The 19,673-nt window shown below is 45.3% G+C and overlaps 1 pseudogene across 1 annotated transcript in view; it reads right to left on the reverse strand.

Moving 5' to 3' along the window:
* Positions 1-19,673, reverse strand: part of LOC309968958 (putative tetratricopeptide repeat protein 41) — a 67,722-nt pseudogene that overhangs the window by 38,317 nt on the left and 9,732 nt on the right. The window contains exons 3-8 of the transcript in view: positions 18,348-18,427; positions 15,533-15,693; positions 13,895-14,286; positions 9,307-9,460; positions 6,924-7,122; positions 3,585-3,652 (exon numbers count right to left, since the gene is read on the reverse strand). The product of the transcript in view is annotated as a putative tetratricopeptide repeat protein 41 (transcript). The remainder of the gene's footprint in view (positions 1-3,584; positions 3,653-6,923; positions 7,123-9,306; positions 9,461-13,894; positions 14,287-15,532; positions 15,694-18,347; positions 18,428-19,673) is intronic.

Here is a 19,673-nt window from a genome sequence, read left to right on the forward strand (position 1 = left end):
CTGTGAGCCATGGTCGCTGAGCCTGCGCATCCGGAGGCTGTGCTCCACAATGGGAGAGGCCACAACAGTGAGAGGCCCGCGTACAGCTAAAAAAAAAAAAAGACAAGACACAGATTGGGAGAAAATATTTGTAAAATATATATCTGATAAAAGATTTCTATCCAAAATACACAAAGAACTCTTAAAACTCAACAATAAGATATGTAAAGATGCTCAACATTATTTGCCATTAGGGAATTGCAAATTAAAACAATAAGATATCACCACACACCTATTAGAATGGCTAAAATCAAAAAAGTTGACAATACCAAATGCCAGCAAGGATATAGAACAACAGAAACTCTCATCCACTGCTCATGGGAATGCAAAATGGTACAGTCCCTTCAGAAGACGATTTGGCAGTTTCTTATAAAGCTAAACATAGCCTTACCATACAGTCCAGCAATCATGTTCCTAGGTATTTACTCAACTGATTAATAAACTTTGCATGAAAATGTTTATAGCGAACGTTTGTCCTTCAATAGGTGAATAGGTAAACTGTGGTACATTCATACCCTGGAATATTATTCAGCATTAAAAAGAAATGAGGGGCTTCCCTGGTGGCGCAGTGACTGAGAGTCTGCCTGCCGATGCAGGGGACACAGGTTCATGCCCCAGACTGGGAAGATCCCACATGCTGCGGAGCAGCTGAGCCCGTGGGACCGTGGGCCATGGCCGCTGAGGCTGCGCGTCCGGAGCCTGTGCTCCACAATGCAAGAGGCCACAACAATGAGAGGCCCTCGTACCCCCCCCCCCCCAAAAAAAAGAAATGAGGTGTTGGGATTTCCCTGGTGGCACAGTGGTTGAGAATCCGCCTGCCAATGCAGGGTACATGGATTTGATCTCTGGTCCGGGAAGATCCCACATGCCGCAGAGCCACTAAGCCTGTGCTCCACAACTACTGAGCCTGAGCTCTACAGCCCGCAAGCCACAACTACTGAGCCCATGTGCCACAAATACTGAGTCCGTGGTCTAGAGCCCGTGAACCACAGCTACTGAGCCTGCGTCCCACAACTACTGAAGCCCGCATGCCTAGGGCCCGTGCTCCACAATAAGCGAAGCCACCGCAATGAGACGCCTGCGCACTGCGACGAAGAGTAGTCACCGCTCGCCGCAACTAGAGAAAAAGCCCGCGCGCAGCAACAAAGACCCAACGCAGCCATAAGTAAGTAAGTAAATAAATAAATATATTTCTACTACTAAAAACAGAAAGAAAGAAATGAGGTGTCAAGCCATGAAAAGACATGGAGGAATCTTAAATGCATATTCTTTGCGGGCCTCTCACCGTTGTGGCCTCTCCCGCTGCCGAGCAGAGGCTCCGGACGTGCAGGCTCAGCGGCCAAGGCTCACGGGCCCAGCCGCTCTGCAGCATGTGGGATCTTCCCGGACCGGGGCACGAACCCGTGTCCCCTGCACCGGCTGGCGGACTCTCAACCACTGCGCCACCAGGGAAGCCCTTAAATGCATATTCTAATCACAACTGTGTATAACATCCCTGACAGCTTAGAGAAGGGCAGTGATGGTGGAGGTGGACACGTTTGAGAAACATTTACGAAGTAAAAACTGCCAGGACTCAGTGATGAAACGTATTTGGGGAGGGGATAAAGGAGAGAAAAGTGTCAAGGATTACTCCAAGGTGGTAAATTGAGAGACAGTCCCTGGAACAGACCCTGTTTTGGAGGGATGTTCATGAGTTCAGTTTTAGATGTGTTGGGTTTGAGGAGCTTTGAAGACATCACTCAAGTGGAAAGTAGGTCGTTGGGTATGTGAATCTGGGGCTCAGACGATAAGCATGGCTGGGGAAATAAATGTGTGAGTCACACACACATGAACAATCACTAAAGCCATAGACACAGGTAATATTCTTACAATGGAATTAATGAATGAGAGAAGAGCCTTAAGGAATTCTAACACTTAGAAGCCAGGTAGAAGAGGAGGAACTAAAAAAGAGACAGAAAAGCTACAGCCAGAGAGATGGAAGATGAACCATGGGAGTACATACCAGTAAAACAGAGACCAGAATGTTTAGAAGAGGAGGGCCAGGTCAAAAAGTCCATTGACGGGGCTTCCCTGGTGGCGCAGTGGTTGAGAGTCCGCCTGCCGATGCAGGGGACACGGGTTCGTGCCCCAGTCCGGGAAGATCCCACATGCAGTGGAGCGGCTGGGCCCGTGAGCCGTGGCCGCTGAGCCTGCGTGTCCGGAGCCTGTGCTCCGCAACGGGAGAGGCCACAACAGTGAGAGGTACCGCAAAAAAAAAAAAAAAAAAAAATCCATTGACGCTAAGAAGTCAAGTCAGACAAGGACTGAAAATGTTCTTTGGATGACCTGTTCGTGATCTTGCCTATTTTTACTGAAGTGTTCATCATTTTCTTATTGATTTTAAGAGCATTTTTACATATTAGAAATATTGCTATTAATCCTTTGCCTGTTGTGTGTGTTACAAATATTTTTCCCAGTTATCACTTGCCTTGTAGTTGTGTTTCTGACTTTCTCAGAGTTGATTTGTGTTGTTTTGTTTTACATATGGGAACTTCATGTGTTTATTTAGACAGATTTATCAATTATCTTCTCTTTCATGATTTACTCTTTTGTTTTCTTGCTTAGACTCATCCATATTTTCTTATAGTTTTCTTTATATAGAATTTCACTTTCTTATATTTAACTCTAATCCTCCTGGAATTTATTTTGGTGCAATGTTTCAGGTAACTTAACTATATTTACCAAATAGTGTATCATTATCACAGCACTATTTATTCCATAATCCATCTAATTTGAAAAGCTTCTATCATTTACTAATTTCTTATATCTGCACCTGAGTCTGTCTGAGCATTCTATTTTGTTCAACTGAGCTATTTTGCTGCCAGTAGCATTTTTAAAATTATTATTATTGCTTCATAATATGTTTAAATAACTTGAAATTCAAATTGCCCTCATTATTTTAAACTCTTACTCTCGTATATTTTTTCTCCAAGAATTTTGGAATCATTATGAAAATTTAGAAATGTTTTCATCCCATTGGGGTTTCAGTTAGAATTGTCTTACGTCTATAAACCAATTGGGGAAGAACTGACAGCTTTATAACATTGAGTTGCCCCATCCTAGAATATGGTATGTCTCCCTACATACTGAAATCTTATCTTCTGTAATTCTGAAGCTTTTTTATAAGAATAAAGATTGTGCACATTTCTTATTAAATGTATTCTTAGATATTTCATATTTTCTGTGGCCATAGCAAATTGTGCCTTTTATTCTTTTAATTTTTCTGTAGAGAGATTTTGTCCCATATTTAGAGATTCTGGAGGTAGCAAGGGCAAAGATTCATACATTAATCATGAAAAGCTGGTGTTTTCCCATGTACTACAATCTTCTGACAAGATCCTGGAATGTAATGCATTTATCCTTTGCCCTAATAGGAAAGCCTGCCGCTTAAAAACAAGATGATTCTCCTCACCCCACCCCATCCACCACCTGGAGGGCAGCCAGCCAGCCATCTGTCAAGACGGAGCCAGGCTGGGACTCATCCTTCTGCCACATCTTCTTCTCACCTTTGACATTGTCCAAAAATGCAACTGCAGCCAGAAATGGGTTTTCTTCAGTTTGATGTGACCCAGGGCTCCAGCCAAAATCAAAAGTATCATGTTGAAGAGAACCTATAAAAACTGACCTGACCATTAAAGTTGTCTTCTTGACTCAAAGACCTCTCTACTGGCCTATCAATCAGAGGTGCAGCTTCCCCAGCCAGCGCTGCTGGGTAGGGTAGGGGTGGGTCAGGAAGCATCAAGGGAGAAGCGAGTCCCAAACTCAAAACTGCGCATCGTTCCAGGAAGCCAAGAAATTAGGCTTCCTGTTCTTGCTGCAGCCACCAGAGGGAGCCAAACCACACAGTCGGGAGGGAGAACTGAGAACAGGGTATACAGAGCAACAGCCTGGTGGACCAGGAGAGATGTCAGACTGTCTTCCACCCGCAGTCAAACTAATGCCACTGGGCACTCTTAGAAAACTCTCACTTTTAAAGGAACCTACCAGAAGCAGATAGGGGTCAAAAGTATAAGTAGCTTATTTACCTTTCAGAACAGAATGCAGATAAGGAAGAAGGAGCCTCAAAAAGAGAATTCTTAATCATCTCCCGCACGGGGAGGGAGGCTAGGCACTGTGGTTGCAAGGATGCTCTGAAGTCGCCATGAATCGGAGCTTTCTTGCTACTTGGAAGTGTGCCTACCTGGAAAGCTCCTCTCCACCAGGCAGCAGGATCTGGCCCTTCCTTCCTCAGGTCACTTCTCCCCGCTGGTGGATTTGGGGAAAGGAATCTCTGTCCTGCATCCACTCCCCAGCTGGGCCAGTCTTGCTTCGCAGTCATGGCTGGCTCTACCTGTGCTCTTGGCCCTAAACCCCTGCTCCCATCAGGGCGCCTCGTCCCACCTGGGCCTGTGCTTCAGAAGGCAGTGGCTTTCCGAGGCTGCTTGCTGTCCCCTCTCTGACCCACACTGCCCTAAATGTGCAACACGATGGGTTCTCCCTCCTGCCCCCAAATAGTTTGTAACAGACTTGCTAAAAATGTAGGGGCATCAGAGCAGAGTTTCAACATGGCACAGAGAAGAAAATCATTTAAAATGGAATATTAGACTCTCAATTGAATGCATTTAATTGATATCCATCCTCACTTTGGGAATTTCTAACTCCCTAGTCTCCTGGTTTTCCTCCTATCTCTGTAACCCCTCTTTCTCTTCTCCTCGCTGCGTCCTTCTCTGCTCACCCCTCGGAGTTTTGTCCTAGGCCCACCTCCCTTCTTCCTGTCCCTGGATGCCCTCATCCCCTCTCCTGGCTTCAATGCCCACAGTATGCATGTATCCCTGGCCCGGCTGTCTTTCCCTGAGCCCAGAGAATATCTCTTCCCAACATTCTACCATCACTCCAAACTCAGCACGGCTTCTGTCCCCTAAAGCTGCTCCTTTGGGAGTGTTTCCTGTTTCGGTTGATGGCCAGTCGTTCAAGTCAGAACCATGGGAGGCACCTCTGACTCCTCCATCTCCTGTACCCACTTCATGATCAAGTCCCGTGGATTCTACCTCCCAACCTTCCCCTGCGTTCCCATTGCCTCCCCCTTGTCAGAGCCAACATCGCCTCTCACCTGGGTCATTACCCCTATCAGATGTCTGGCAAGCCAAGCTTGTCCCTTTTTTATTTCCTTCTTCACACCACACCCAGAGCGAACTTTCAAAACCAAACCTGGCACCATCTTGCTTAAACCCCTGATGGCTTCCCACTGCTCTTCAGATCAGAGCCAGATCCTTAGCTTGACCCTCCATACTTGGGTGCCTGCCTGCCTCTGCAGCCCCGGGATTCCCTTCATGCCCACCTCTCACGTGCCCATACTGGACTTGTTCAGTCCTTCATGCTCACCACTCTTCCTCCCGACTCTGGGTGGCTGTTCCCTCTGCCCTTTGTCCAACCAGCTCCCACTCATCCTCCAAGTCTCAGGTGAAATGTCACTGCTTCGGGGTGACGTCCACTGTCCCTGAGGCCAGGTCACACGTCCCCGCTCTAGGCTCTGTGCCACCACTGTGTAGCACTCCCCTCAGGCTGAACTGCTCCACAGTGTCTATCTTTTGCACGCCAGCAAAAGCTCCATTAAGGCAGGAACCACGTCTATCGTGTCCATCGCTGTGTCCCTGGCATCTAGCATCATGCCTGGCATAACCTAGGCACTCAGAAAAGACTGTTGAATTAAGTTGGAGGAGTGGCAGCACTTGCCCAGACCTTTCAATAAAGAGGGCAGCTCTCCTGAAATCGCAGACTATAAAACAGGATTTCTCGAAAACCTCATTGGAAGAATATTCCAGCTGCACCCAGGAGGGCAAGATTGACTCCAGGTGTGTGCAGCTGCGTAACCATGAACCATGGCAGAAACACAAATGTTTGAAGAGGCCCAGGCCGCCAACTAGACCTCCTATGGTTATTATATGGGATTCCTGCTATAATTAAACCTTGTTCTGATGAATCTAATGCATCTTCTATTGCTTAGGTGATGATACTTGGCCTTGTGATTTGTACTTTTAGCAACCCCAAGGAAAAAAAGGAACCTACACAGTCCTGGAGGGACTTCAAGGATCCCCCGCACCCCCAAGCCCCGCACACACACGGCCATGGGCTGACTCTGCCAACCCGGTGGGAGGTAAGACCCAAAGGTGGACACAACTACCACACGCAGTGACGTAATGACAGCTCCGCTTCATGAAGATTGACCAGAGAGGGGAAATGAGGGCCAGGTAGAGACGACAGAATGGGCATGAGAGGCTCTACGGAAGTAAAATCTAAGGACTTGGCCTTGATTGAACATGAAGGGTGAGGAAGACGGAAGGTGTCAACGGCAGTGATGGAGGCCAGGACTCCCTGCTGAGCAGGCCCTGGGGGCCGGGGTAACACAAGAGACTAACCAGTGGCATCTTAGTTGATTGTACAGACAACAACATGCTTGCAGAATCACCAGAAGGGCCCTGTGGATGGCTCCAGCCTAGTCCAAAGGGACACATTCTGAACTAGGTCCATTTACGTCTTGAAAATCCTCACACATTGAAACGTTAGGCAATTCCCTCCCACTTTCAACCCAGCCCCTGGCCCCTTCCATCACCATGACACCCATGTGATGACAAGCTACTAATAGTATTATTGCTTGATCAACGTGTAGCATTATCAACTAGAAGCATTATCAGGAAGGACTTCTACCCCACCTTGGAGATCTGATCTTCACCGGATCTGAATGAACCGGTGTCGAATGAATATATGAATGGATGTATCTTGCTCAAGGGAACCATGGAGACCTCAATGCAGCGCTTAGCAAAAGGAAAAGCGAAATCTGCCGAACACGATATAAAAACGAGACTTACCTAGGACTTGAGAGAAGGCTGCACAAACCCTCCCAGCAGCCGCTCATCTTCATGTGCCAAGGCGGCTCTTGATACGCTCTCCAGAAAGCCATTTGCCTTTGGAAGTATTTGACCAAGATTCGGTGGAGATGTGCTCTCTTGTGATTCATTGGGTTCTGAAAGGCATATGGACCGCTCTCTCTGGCGGGAGTGATTACACCTATTTAAAAATCAGTTACAGTTACTTTGCTATAGAGCAGAAATTAACACAACATTGTAAATCAACTGCACTCCAATAAAATACTTTTTAATTAAAAAAATTTTTTAATAAAATAAAAATCAGTTACAGTAGAACACATCTGACTTTTTAGCCTATGAAGACACTATAGCAAACAGATAACAGCTCAGTGGCCATAATTAGGGACAACAAAAGTCAAGGTAGCTGGAAAAAACCCTGAAATATTAAAAATGTATCCTCTTAGAAGGCAATCAGAATTCATCAAAGAATTAGTTACAGCTATGATCACTGACCTAGACTCTGAGAAACTTTGTCAGCATGTTGACTTTTCATGTTGTCTGCCCCCTCCCCCAAGGAAACATTTGTAACCTACCTTTCAGTTTTAAATATACACCATGGTTACTGCTTAAATAAGCACTTTGAAATATTTGAGGGCATGCATTTTGGAGAAGTTAATCTGCTGCCTGCATCTCATATACAGCAAGGGGTAGCCGAGCAAATTGAAAGCAAATTGGATTTTGGAGCCAAGATTACTGTACTGCGTTTCCAAAGAGAAATGGTTCCAGTAGATCATAATACCCAGAAACAACCTTCTCTAAAACAAAAGGGTTTTGCTTAATTCAGTCTTGGTGACATATATTCTTGAAAATTGAAATAGAAGTATTTTTAATTTCCTGCTTGACACTTTTTCTTGCAAGACAAATGGGACGCACAGCTGGATGACACGCTAAGCCCAGCTCTTCAGAAGAAATATAACAAAAAGGGAGCCCATTGTTCAAATTACCATTCTGCATTTCCGCTGAAATGAATTTTAGGTCATCTACCCACTTGGAGAGGCGCCGTGCTAGCTGGTCTAAAATGTGCAGATCTGCCCAGATGGCACGTGTGGTGCTTAAAAGACAACTCCCCTCCCCCAATGGGTGGGGCAAAGGCATTTTGTGGGTAGTAAATTGGTAAAGTGGGTAGGGAAATGAGAGAAAAAGAGAACTGGGACAAATATTACCCTGACTCCAAGATTTGGAGTGTTAAACACAACGCTTAAAGTATACAAAAACATTTTCGTACCAAACACTGCATTTAATGTTATCTTTTTACAACATAACCTCTTGAGGAGGATATGGAAACCCCTGTGCTGGTTAATTTTACATGTTCACTGACTGCGCTAAGGGGGGCCCAGATAGCTGGCAAAACTTTACCTCTGGGTGTGTCTGTGACGGTGTTTCTGGAAGAGATAAGCATTTAAATTGGTGGACTGAATAAAACAGATTGCCAGCCCTCACCAAAGCAAGTGGGATGAGGGCCTGAACAGAAAAAAAACGCAGAGGACAGGCGAATTTGCTCTCTGCTTGAGCTGGAACATTTATCTTCTTCTGCATTCAGACGTCAGCACTCCTGGTTCTCGGACCTTCATGGACTGGGACTTAGACCACTGGCTCCCCTGGTTCTCAGGCCTTTGGACCTGGACTACAGCCGTATACACCGCGGGCTTTCCTGGGCCTCCAGCTTGCGGACAGCAGATCATAGGACTCCTCGGCCTCCATAACGGCATGAGCCAAACCCTCATAATAAACCTCTTTCTATAAACCTGTGTATCTGTATAGTGTCAACAACAAACTGGCACTTGCCAGCTACCTCTACAAGGATCAAATCATGAGCCGCTGCAGCTGCTGACCATCAACACCCCCTGAAAGGCGTTCAGATCAGGAGTGAGGCCCTCTGTGCTCTGGGAAAAACTGGCAGAACAGGTCATCAGATGGTCAGATATTTTCAGGAGAAGATTTTATGAGCCCAATTCTTGCATCTCCTCGTATCTAGAAAAGCACTAAAATCCTTCATGGTGACGTCTGCGCCTCGTGACTAGCAGTAACCTTCACGAGAGTAGCAGAAACCTTCTGCGAAGAATGTGTGCTTGGTTGCATGTGCTCCCCCTGCACCAAAATCACATGTATACTGACCTGACCCCCACCTCTTCGGAGCAGTTTCTCAGAGCTATCTGAGATGCTGTCTCCTGGACTATAGTCCTCATTTTGCCCCAGATAAAACCTAACTTGCACCTCTCATGTTGTGCAGTTTTTTTAAGTCGACAGTTTTATGGCGACCATGAAAGGACCCAGAGTGGACTTCTCTCCTTTGCCTGAACTCTGCAAGGGACCAGAGCCTTGGTACCAGCAGAGTCCCCTTGCACCCGTCCGCCGCCTCGGAGAGTCCAGACAAATTTGGGTGAATCTCTCCTGGTTCTCGGATCTCCCATATTGGCTGATGATCCAGAGTTGTAGCTGGCGGTGTAGAGCAGGTACCTGCCTCTCCCAGTTGAAAGATACTGGCGGGGAGGGCAGGGGGCTAGTTGAAAGATTCCAGGCAATATCCACCCAGGTGAAAGATACTGGGGGGGGGGGGCACTGGTTGAAAGATACCAGGGTTTGCCAGTTGTAGGAGGCTGAGTGGTCTGTGCTGAGTGGTGGATCCGCTGAGAGGCTGATCTGATGCTTTTCCTCAAATCGGCTGCCTTAATAGAATTTGTCAGGATAAAAGTGAAGATATTACATGAGAGCTTTGCTCTGAAGAAAAGGGACAAGTTTTCTCCTGGCCGGTTACTGCTTTCTCAGGCAACTGAGAAATTTACGGGAGTGATGGACGCAGAGTCCTCATACCGTGCAGTGGTCCCATAGGGAAGGCCACTCATTAATTAAAACACTTGCTCATAGGGGGGCTGCAGGATAAGAATTGGCCATTCAGGCCATCATCAAAAAATCTACGAACGATAAATGCTGGAAAGGGTGCAGAGAAAAGGGAACCCTCTTGCACTGTTGGTGGGAATGTAAATTGGCGCAGCCACTATGCAGAACAGTACAGAGGTTCCTTAAAAAACTAAAAATAGAACTACCATATGACCCAGCAATCCGACTACTGGGCATGTACCCTGAGAAAACCATAATTCAAAAAGTGTCATGTACCACAAGGTTTACTGCAGCACTATTTACAATAGCCAGGACATGGAAGCAACCTAAGTGTCCATCGACACATGAATGGATGAAGAAGATGTGGCACATATATACAATGGAATGTTACTCAGCCATAAAAAGAAACGAAATTGAGTTATTTGTAGTGAGGTGGATGGACCTAGAGTCTGTCATACAGAGTGAAGTCAGAAAGAGAAAAACAAATACCGTATGCTAACACATATATATGGAATCTAAGAAGAAGAAAAAAAAATGTCATGAAGAACCTAGGGGCAAGACGGGAATAAAGACACAGACCTACTAGAGAATGGACTTGAGGATATGGGGAGGGGGAAGCTGGGACTAAGTGAGAGAGTGGCATGGACATATATACACTACCAAACGTAAAACAGATAGCTAGTGGGAAGCAGCTGCATAGCACAGGGAGATCAGCTCGGTGCTTTGTGACCACGTAGAGGGGTGGGATAGGGAGGGTGGGAGGGAGGGAGACCCAAGAGGGAAGAGGTATGGGAACATATGTATATGTATAACTGAGTCACTTTGTTATAAAGCAGAAACTAACACACCATTTTTAAGCAATTATACTCCAATAAAGATGTTAAAAAAAATATATATATATATATATATATATGTGTGTGTGCTTGATTATATGTACTCCCCCTTCACCAAAATCACATATATACTGACCTTCCCCCCACCTCTTCAGAGCAGTTTCTCAGAGCTATCTGAAATGCTGTCTCCTGGGCTATAGTCCTCATTTTGCCCCAAATAAAACTTAACTCGTAACTCTCATGTTGTGCAGTTTTTTTAAGTTGACAGTTATCACCTACATTGTCACAACTCCATCTGTGTCAGCTACGGTTACAAACTGGCAAGCCTGCCAGTTATGACACTTAGCATTTCTGCTGAGCAGTCTTTATTAAGATTTCCAACATCAGATTTGCACGTATGGGTGTGAGAGGGTTTTCTGTATGGTGGCTGTCCTGCCACACAGTCACATACACATGAGCCAGCCACTCATTACTCACCTGACTCTCAGATTTTTTCCACTGTAGCTGGATTTCCCACTGGATCAACCAACTCTAAAGAGATCCTTAAGACCACGGAGAGAAATGACAGCAAGGTCTACCATTCAAAATTGATTTCCTATGCTAGGATTGGGGAATGAGCCCCCAATACCTGCAATCTTTCAGCAGAGGCAGCTGTTCAGACCCAACTGCACAAGCTTCCTGCGAGGTTTACCCCAGTTTAACCAAGCTCTTCCCGTACCTGTGGCTGAGCTCCCTGGGCCTGAGTGGGTGTCAGTGGGCAGCAATGGGAGGAAGAAAGTCACCTGGAAAAGGAGCAGTGCCTGGAGAGGAGGACCGGGCTTTCCTGCACAATCCTGGAGACGTGGGGATAGCCAAGGGCACAGCCGTGGGTGGCTCTACCTGAATGATTCTTCCCTGGGCACAGAGACCTTGTTTCCACCTCCTAGTAGGTGGGGGAGGGCACAGTAAACTTGAAGTTCACTTTCTTTGCAGAAATGCAAACTCTAGAGCAAAACAATGGGACAGGACGATATGCTGCAGCACCAAACCACGGGTCTTTCATTCCCAGCATCTTCTGCTTCTCTCTCCGCAGCCCTGCCTCCCCATCACTGCTGCATTCTAATTCACTTAGAAGAAGGTTGTTACAGCAGAAATGAAGAGAGAAAAACTCAGGTTTCAAGAGACTTCTGAAGCTCATGGTAGAGCCAATGGCTCACGAGAACAAGCTTGGGCTCTCGAAAGCCTGATTGTTGAATATCAAAAGACAGATTCCTGGCCAACTCCTGGAATAATTTTTTTTTTTAACCACAAAAAATAGACTCAGACAATTACAGGAAGATCTAAAGATTATTTTTCCCACAGAGGAAGAAAAGAGATTTTGCTGAACTCAGAAAGGTGTTAAAAAAGAGACAGAGACAGAGAGAGAGAGAGACAGAGAGAGAGAGAGAGAGAGAGAGAGAGAGAGAGAGAGAGAGAGAGAAAGCAATCAAGTTGCCTAGGTGGGTTTCTGAGAAGGGGCCTGCGCCCTCCCCTGAACCCAAGGTAGCTTGCAGCAGGGAGAGACTGGCCTCTGGATGCTTCTGAGACCCGATAGTAGGGAGGACCTGAGCTCTGCTTCCCATCAGAAGCCTGGCAGGCAGCAGCTTTGCAGATTTCCCAATGCCACCAGGAAGAACCAGAGAGGGGAAATGGCTGTGGGGACAGTGGGGGAGACCTATAGGGCCTGGGCCTCCAAGTGGTGCAGTGAGTGGTGACATTCTCTGTTGGGAATGTTGAGTACCTACAAGACTGTAGGCTCAACAAGAGTGCAGAAGGGAGCTGAGGGGTGCGTGTGAGGATGAGGGAACATGGCAGCAGATGGCAGCACAGATGGAACAACCCAAGAACAGACGCGACCACAGGAATCCCCGAGGATGCCAAAAATGGGGGCACGTCGGTGTCTGTGGACCATGTGGAGCCACGACCCCCTTGGTGGAAGACGGCAGGAACAGATGACAACCAAGGACACAGCACCAAGGCCCTCAGACCTAAGCACAACCCAACAGGGACACAGCAAGGCCACAAAGCCTCACTTGACTGAAAAAAATCCTGAATTGACTGAAAACAAACTAAACTGATGAGATTAACCTGAATTAACCTAGTTTCTGCCATCAGTGGGACTGTAGGCTCAAAAGAGAGATTAAATTGAAGTACAGAAATAATAAAGGCTCATTCCTTAGACCCCTGAGAAATGTGACTGAAATTTGTACTTAATACATCTCTCCTTACAATACACACACCTCCCTAGATAGGGCTGCCAGGTTTAGCAAATAAAAATATAGAGCCTCCAGCTAAATCCAAATTTCAGGTAAACAATAAATCAATTTTTGGCATAAGTATATCCCACGGAATATTGGGCCATATACTTATACTCAAGATTATTTTACTTATCTGTAATTCAAACAATTTTTAGTATAAGTATTTCCCATGCAATATCTGGGATTCACTTATACTAAAAAGTTATTGGGGGCTTCCCTGGTGACTCAGTGGTTGAGAGTCCGCCTGCCGATGCAGGGGACGTGGGTTCATGCCCCGGTCCGGGAAGATCCCACATGCCACGCAGCAGCTGGGCCCGTGAGCCATGGCCGCTAAGCCTGCGTGTCCGGAGCCTGTGCTCCACAACGGGAGAGGCCACAACAGTGAGAGGCCCGTGTACCACAAAAAATAAAAGGTTATTGGTTGTCTGAAATTCAAATTTATCTGGGCATCCTGTACTTTCTCTGACAATCCTCTCCCTAGACCCTCCTCCCTGGGTGGAATCTTTCTACCTGTGGAATCGTACCAGATTGTTAATATTGGCTAACGCCTACCTTCTCCTGAAGCCACAGTGTCTGAATTTGCCTTTTTTTTGTTTCAAAGTCCAACTATAGGGACTTCCCTGGTGGTGCAGTGGTTGGGAGTCTGCCTGCCGGTGCAGGGGACACGGGTTCGTGCCCTGGTCCGGGAGGATCCCGCATGCCGCAGAGCGACTAAGCCTGTGTGCCACAACTACTGAGCCTGCACTCTAGAGCCCGCGAGCCACAACTACTAAGCCCGCGTGTCAACTACTGAAGCCCTCACACCTATAGCCCGTGCTCTGCAACAAGAGAAACCACCTTAATGAGAAGTCCATGACCCGCAGGAGTAGCCCCCGCTCGCTGCAACTAGAGAAAGCCCCCCACGCAGCAACGAAGACCCAATACAGCCAAAAATAAATAAATTAATTAATTAAAAAAAAAAAAAAGTCCAACTATAGTCTTCAGTCCAGCATTTCAGAACCAATTCCCAGAGCTCCTGAATGGGGACCACCCCCAAGTACTCCTTCAGACACTGAAACTCATTTCAGTAGATTCTGCATTCTTTCAGTTCATTTGCCAGGACTGTGAGTTTTAAAGGACTCAGGTTTGGTTTTTTCCTCAAGCTGTGTCTGTTCTGTCAGAAGGGGTCTTTGCTGGGAAGGGGGAGATACTGTCTAAAGATATGTAGTTTCGCTTCTTCATCTTCTGTGCTGATGAGCTCCACCGTCCTCACGTCTGGGGGGCACACAGTGACTTGTAGGACAGGCTGGAGAAGACAGTGCTCATGATAAACTTGCAATGAGGAGACAGCAAGCCTGGCAGCCAGGAAAGGTCTTTTGCCTGACAGAAAGAGTCAAAGGCAGTTGAAAATGTCACAACTTTAAAACTACTTTGCTGATGGTTTTTAAACTTAAGAGTAGGTGGTGGAGAAAAAGGAACACTCCTACGCTGTTGGTGGGAATGTAAATTAGTGCAGCCACTATGGAGAACAGTATGGAGGTTCCTTTAAAAACTAAAAATAGGGCTTCCCTGGTGGCGCAGTGGTTGAGAGTCCGCCTGCCGATGCAGGGGACATGGGTTCATGCCCCGGTCCGGGAAGATCCCACATGCCGCGGAGCGCGGAGCAGCTGGGCCTGGGAGCCATGGCCGCTGGGCCTGAGCGTCTAGAGCCTGTGCTCCGCAATGGGAGAGGCCACAACAGTGAGAGGCCCGCGTATGGCAAAAAAAAAAAAAATAGATTACAACATAATAGGGTGTGTAATTTCATTTACATGAAGATATCCACAGGAAAAAGGCTTAACAGTGGTGAGGCTGTGAGTATATTTAATTTTCTATTTTCTTCTTCTTTATCATATTTCCTATGAGAAACATACATGCTTACATAATTCATAATTATGCATGTAGAAGTTTTAGAGAAAATGCTTCACAAAGTAATGACTGATACTAAGAAGCATTAGAGGTTCCATTGATCCAATATCACTTCAAACAGAAGAAAAACTAAAGATAGCAACCAATCAATGGGATTTGGTATGTGCAAAATCAGTATAGACAAGGCAGATCAAAATATACAACCTAAAGACGATAGTAGGGGCCCAATAAATGTCTGATCAAAGTATAAAGTAGAGGGGCAGAACCATGCAGGAGTAAAGGCCAGCTTCTAGAACAAGGCTGCCCACGCCTGAATTCCAAGTCCACCATCATCTTAGGACCTTCAACAAGTCATCTAATATCTCCAAGTCCAGTCCCCTCTGTGCAAACAGGGATGATGGTCACAATCTCTCTATCGCAGGGTTGTTGTGAGAATTAAATGTTAATATCTCTAAAGTTCCTAGAATGGTACCTGGCCCACTGTAAGTGTTATATAAGTATTTGTTCCATAAAATATTCAGCAGTAGCTAGTAGTAGCTAGTGCTGGCTATAACTACAGATAGGCAATGCAATGGAATGGTGCTATGTACATTCTAAATTAAGGGGTTTTCTTTTTATTAAATAGTAATAATCTATTTTAGTAATAATTTAGTAGTAATAGTAATAAATCTTTTTATTAAATAGTAATAAAATAGGTATTATTTTAAAAAGAGATTACCTTCTCTCCTGAAATCCCATAAATGCCAACCAATTCTTTGATTCCATCTAGTACAAGTATACATGGCTTTACGCTGACGGAAGCAATGCACACTTCTACAAGAAGTGAAAAGACCAAGATATCTGCATCTTCATTGAGAATATCAGTCTCAAGCTGGGTACCTACAGCACAGAAGTGTGCTCAAGTCAGCTGAAAATGTTTCCATCATTGCTAAAACATTTTAATGGGATGAAGAGGCAGAAGGGGTTGGGAACAATGAGTGCTACTCACAGCTGTACAGCTGACACATATACTGATAGGTGTGATTAGCAGCCTCAAAATATTCAGCCCAAAACAGGTAATGAATTTACCACCAGATGTCTCCTATGTATTTTCAGGATTTTATATAAAAAAATATTCTGTGTGATCCAAAGCACTACTATCACTTTCCAAAATGCAAATGTTGATCATCACAAAGAGTTGGATGGGAAGAAGGAGAAGTCAGGCTCTGTGACCTGTGAAGCTCCAGCAGATCCTTAACATCAGGTGCCTGCTTAGGGGGTCACGGCCACCACCCTGGTGGTCCAGCAGTGCACACACACAACACCTCCCACCCACCACCTAGCCTCTTGGGTCCTGGCCCTTTTTTTTTTTTTTTTTTTTACTGGTCCATTTTTAAACCTAACACAACCAGTCCTAAATTTCTCAGCCCATAGTAATGGACTCCAGAGCTTGGATTCTGGAAATTCCCAGGGAGAATTAAGTTATGAAGCAGCAAAGAATAAAGGAAGTAATTTGAGAGGACCAACTTGCAGACTGTGATTGAGTGACATAGTAGCAGCAACCCCAAATTATAATCAACTACCTAATATTCTAAGAGTACTTTATTACATACAACTTCTGCCTTGCTGTTAATTTTCAAAAGCAATATTTTTCGAAGAAATTTAGGCATGTTAGGATCTAGAAAATCAAGTTATGCAGAGAAGCTGGAATGGATTAAATTTCTCAGATGTATGAAGATGCTGTTAGAGTCATTGAGAGTAATTAGGTTTAACAAATATTTATTGGTTGCCTATTATGTACAAGGTTCTGTGCTAGACGCGTAGGAGATAGACGAGATAAAATGATCTATAATATAAAGTCAAAAGCTAAAGGAAGTGGAAATGGGGTCTGTAGACACAGTTTAAGGCAGAATATGAGTCTGAAGGCTACTGGAGTTTGATGCAGACCCATCACAATAAAGAAAATCTTCATGCAGAAGACATTGGGAATGAGCCTCAGAGAATACACAGGTAGAGTTGAGGGCAAGGGTATCTCAAGCAAGACAAGGCAGAGATGAAGGCCTGGAGGTAGGAAATCCCATAAACATTCAGAAACCAGGAAGTCACTTAGAGCAGTGGTACTCACCAGCAGCGTTCAGGGATTCTAGACATCCCACAACACAGCCAGTCACACACAATGAAGCTCTGTCCCGGGGTCTGACTTTCAAACGTTCTGTCAGACAGTCACATGGTGTGTGTGTGGGGAGGGACTTTATAATCACTAACCTAGAAACAGCTCTATTTTACACATAAATGCAAAGTGCTTTTCGTATGGGTTTAAAACACGCTGAATTTTCTAAGAACGTAACTACCATGTGAGACTGATAGAAGCTTATATGTTGTTTTGTCTGAAATGATACCAACATTTGTTCACCATTTCAGAAAATCACACCCTGAGAGAATACTGCTCACGATGTTTGTGCCTTGAATACGGCACACCCACGTCAGTCTAGACCATAGCCATTGCTTTCAGGGTCGTTTCCCATACAGAGGCAGGCACCAGCCTACTCCACTGTGTCTTCTGTTGGAATCATGTCTGCGCGTTTACGTGTTGAAATACATATTATTTTATAATAAATTACTTTCTCTGTCTTTGTCCATTGTATTACAGTAGAGAGTTGCACTGATATTTTTTTTTTTTTGCGGTACGCGGGCCTCTCACTGTTGTGGCCTCTCCTGTTGCGGAGCACAGGCTCTGGATGCACAGGCCCAGCGGCCATGGCTCACGGGCCCAGCCGCTCCGCGGCATGTGGGATCTTCCCGGACCAGGGCACGAACCCGTGTCCCCTGCATCGGCAGGCGGACTCTCAACCACTGCGCCACCAGGGAAGCCCTGCACTGATACCTTAATTGAGGTATCATTATGCACCTCATTATGCACAACATAATGATTCAATATTTGTATTCATTGGGAAAAGATCACCACAGTAAGTCTAGCTACCATCCGTCACCATACAGAGTTATAAACGTTTTTTCTAGTGATGAGAACTTTCGAGATTTACTCTTTAGCAACTTTCAAAAATGCAATACAGTATTGTTAACTAAACTATAGTCACCATGCTGTACATGACATCCCCATGACTTATTTTATAAGTGGATTATTGATTTTTAAAGATATTTTTATATCAGAAAATGACCACAAAATCAATGACTTGAAAGTCATATACGAATGTGAGATATAAAGGAGAAGTCATCAAAAAAGGCAGAGTTTCAGCTTGTGTCACACAGTTAAAAACATTTTTCAAGAATGGGAAGAGAAAAATTAACCTTGATGCTTCATCCTTTGAGTTTAAAAAAACATTTCAAATGTGGGCAATGTTGAGATGTCAGGCCTTCGATGACAGAATTTTAGAACAAAAGGGGTTCTTGCAGATCCTCTAGTCTCATCTAAACCCCTCATGTCGCAGATGAGGACACCCTGGCCTAGAGGTGAAGGGACTTGGACACACAGATGATCAGCAGCCTTTAAAGCACTTATTCTTCTAATAGCTTTTCTCCAAACAACAAGGAATTACGTAAAGACGACTCCATCTGAGTTTGCAAGCTGTGTGGGTCAACATTTCTCGCGCAATCACAGGTGGGAGGTGTGGACTGTCTGTCTCACAAAACCGGTGTAGAGGTTAAATAACAAAACGGAGGTGAACGAACCTGAAAAAACATACACAGCCTGACAATCATAAAATGTCATTTCACTAATAATAATCAGCAAAAAAAATTCTAAGAAAAAAGTATTCAAGGATGATTCTTGTGGATTTCTATCCTCGTACACGAAGGAAAACATATGTTCGGTGTTTTTAAAATCACATTTTGGGTGGTTAGAATGATTTCTCCTCAAAATGATGTTGAAGACAAAGTCAGCATCACTAGTATTGGAAAATGATCCTCAACATTTCTCTTTATTCTGGCAGAACCAAACTCTCTCTACTAAATGACAACAGCCTGTTGCCTAATTTAAATGGTAACAGCTTAACTGTTTACACACCCAGTTGGGATAGCTAAATTAATGGGGAAAGACAAAAAGTTAATTGATGCAATTCCATGATACTTAGTAACAAAGTGGCTTAGTGATTGACTAACTTTTTCTCTTTTGGGCAGTGTTGTCCTACGGTCTCTCATTATTCAATATGGATTTATTGAGAACCTTCTATGTGTCAGGCTCTGTCTGTGCCAGGCACTGAGTATGACAATAGCCAATAAAATAGACACGGTCCCTGAACGCACAGGACTATAGAGGGAGACTATAAAACGTAGAATGACAGGACCAGGTGTGAGTCACCCGAGGGCCCAGAAAGGCAAGCTGACAGTATTTGCAGGGAGACATCCACATAAACTAGAATACACTGGGACTGGGGCTATCCTTGCCACCTGATCAAAGTTAGGGGTGAGGGAGAGAGGCACCCATCAGCCCCCCTTCTAGAGAGGGTGACCTTTAAATAGGGCTGTTAAGAGATGAGAAGGATTTCCCTGACCTGAGGAAAGGGGAGGGCATTCCAGGAGAAGGGAACTGAGTGGGCAGACTCAGAGGGATGGACATGACCGGCTGCTCCAAGGAAACCATCCCCTTGGAGCAAAAGGCTGGAGAAGTCAGCCGAGCCCAGGGCACAAGGGTCTGGCAAGGGCTGCCAAGGATTCCTGCTAGTATTTCCACCCGTTCCACATCAATGACCTCCCTGCAGACTCTCCTGATAATCGATGCTGGCAGAGGACCCCGATGGAAATCATCCAAAAGAGAGAAATGTCCCTCTGTTGGCTCAAAGGGGCAAGACAGTGCAGTAATGAGGAGTCGGGGCTTTGAACACAACAAAGACCGGAGTTTGAACTCCCTGCTCTGCCCACGTGTA

Source organism: Leucopleurus acutus (genome assembly GCF_964270905.1).
Source record: "Leucopleurus acutus genome assembly, chromosome: 11".
Classification (NCBI taxonomy): domain Eukaryota; kingdom Metazoa; phylum Chordata; class Mammalia; order Artiodactyla; family Delphinidae; genus Leucopleurus; species Leucopleurus acutus.